The sequence below is a fragment of the Nerophis ophidion genome, linkage group LG10 (assembly GCF_033978795.1).
Source record: "Nerophis ophidion isolate RoL-2023_Sa linkage group LG10, RoL_Noph_v1.0, whole genome shotgun sequence".
In the NCBI taxonomy this organism is placed as follows: domain Eukaryota; kingdom Metazoa; phylum Chordata; class Actinopteri; order Syngnathiformes; family Syngnathidae; genus Nerophis; species Nerophis ophidion.
Window position 1 is genome coordinate 73,048,687 of NC_084620.1, and position 2,360 is coordinate 73,051,046.

The following is a 2,360-nucleotide window of genomic DNA, read 5'->3' on the forward strand; positions in this document are numbered from 1 at the left end:
AACTTTTTCTCAAATTGTCCCCCACTTTGGCTGGTTCACTCCTGGGTATCTTTTGGTCATTCCCGGTGTTCCCGCGGCTCGGGCAGCTCGCTGCGGGGCTTCTGGAACTCCATCCTGGGTAGGATTTTTAAACAATTTGGTACTTTTTCCTCCTTTTCCTCCATTTTTCCTCCACTTTCGCTCGTTCACTTCTGGGTGCCTTTTGGTCATTCCCGGTGTTCCCGCGGCTCGTGCAGCTCGCTGCGGGGCTTCTGGAACTCCATCCTGGGTAGGATTTTTAAACAATTTCGGACCTTTTTCCAACTTTTTCTCAAATTGTCCCCCACTTTCGCTGGTTCACTCCTGGGTATCTTTTGGTCATTCCCGGGGGTCCCACGGCTCGTGCAGCTCGCTGCGGGGCTTCTGGAACTCCATCCTGGGTAGGATTTTTAAACAATTTCGGACCTTTTTCCAACTTTTTCTCAAATTGTCCCCCACTTTCGCTGGTTCACTCCTGGGTATCTTTTGGTCATTCCCGGGGGTCCCGGAGCTCGCGCAGCTCGCTGCGGGGATTCTGGAACTCCATCCTGGGTAGGATTTTTAAACAATTTCGGACCTTTTTCCAACTTTTTCTCAAATTGTCCCCCACTTTGGGTGGTTCACTCCTGGGTATCTTTTGGTCATTCCCGGTGTTCCTGCGGCTCGTGCAGCTCGCTGCGGGGCTTCTGGAACTCCATCCTGGGTAGGATTTTTAAACAATTTGGTACTTTTTCCTCCTTTTCCTCCATTTTTCCCCCACTTTCGCTGGTTCACTTCTGGGTGCCTTTTGTTCATTCCCGGTGCTCCTGCGGCTCGTGCAGCTCGCTGCGGGACTTGTGGAACTCCATCCTGGGTAGGATTTTTAAACAATTTGGTACTTTTTCCTCCTTTTCCTCCATTTTTCCCCCACTTTCGCTGGTTCACTTCTGGGTGCCTTTTGTTCATTCCCGGTGTTCCTGCGGCTCGTGCAGCTCGCTGCAGGACTTCTAGAACTCCATCCTGGGTAGGATTTTTAAACAATTTGGTACTTTTTCCTCCTTTTCCTCCATTTTTCCCCCACTTTCGCTGGTTCACTCCTGGGTATCTTTTGGTCATTCCCGGTGTTCCCGCGGCTCGGGCAGCTCGCTGCGGGGCTTCTGGAACTCCATCCTGGGTAGGATTTTTAAACAATTTGGCACTTTTTCCTCCTTTTCCTCCATTTTTCCCCCACTTTCGCTGGTTCACTTCTGGGTGCCTTTTGGTCATTCCCGGTGTTCCTGCGGCTTGTGCAGCTCGCTGCGGGACTTCTGGAACTCCATCCTGGGTAGGATTTTTAATCAATTTCGGACCTTTTTTCCAACTTTTTCTCAAATTGTCCCCCACTTTTGATGGTTCACTTCTGGGTGCCTTTTGGTCATTCCTGGTGTTCCTGCGGCTCGTGCAGCTCGCTGCGGGACTTCTGGAACTCCATCCTGGGTAGGATTTTTAATCAATTTCGGACCTTTTTTCCAACTTTTTCTCAAATTGTCCCCCACTTTTGATGGTTCACTTCTGGGTGCCTTTTGGTCATTCCCGGTGTTCCTGCGGCTCGTGCAGCTCGCTGCGGGACTTCTGGAACTCCATCCTGGGTAGGATTTTTAACCAATTTCGGACCTTTTTCCAACTTTTTCTCAAATTGTCCCCCACTTTGGCTGGTTCACTCCTGGGTATCTTTTGGTCATTCCCGGTGTTCCTGCGGCCCGTGCAGCTCGCTGCGGGGCTTCTGGAACTCCATCCTGGGTAGGATTTTTAAACAATTTCGGACCTTTTTCCAACTTTTTCTCAAATTGTCCCCCACTTTTGATGGTTCACTTCTGGGTGCCTTTTGGTCATTCCCGGTGTTCCTGCGGCTCGTGCAGCTCGCTGCGGGACTTGTGGAACTCCATCCTGGGTAGGATTTTTAATCAATTTCGGACCTTTTTCCAACTTTTTCTCAAATTGTCCCCCACTTTTGATGGTTCACTTCTGGGTGCCTTTTGGTCATTCCCGGTGTTCCTGCGGCTCGCGCAGCTCGCTGCGGGGCTTCTGGAACTCCATCCTGGGTAGGATTTTTAATCAATTTCGGACCTTTTTCCAACTTTTTCTCAAATTGTCCCCCACTTTTGATGGTTCACTTCTGGGTGCCTTTTGGTCATTCCCGGTGTTCCTGCGGCTCGTGCAGCTCGCTGCGGGGCTTCTGGAACTCCATCCTGGGTAGGATTTTTAATCAATTTCGGACCTTTTTCCAACTTTTTCTCAAATTGTCCCCCACTTTTGATGGTTCACTTCTGGGTGCCTTTTGGTCATTCCCGGTGTTCCTGCGGCTCGTGCAGCTCGCTGCGGGA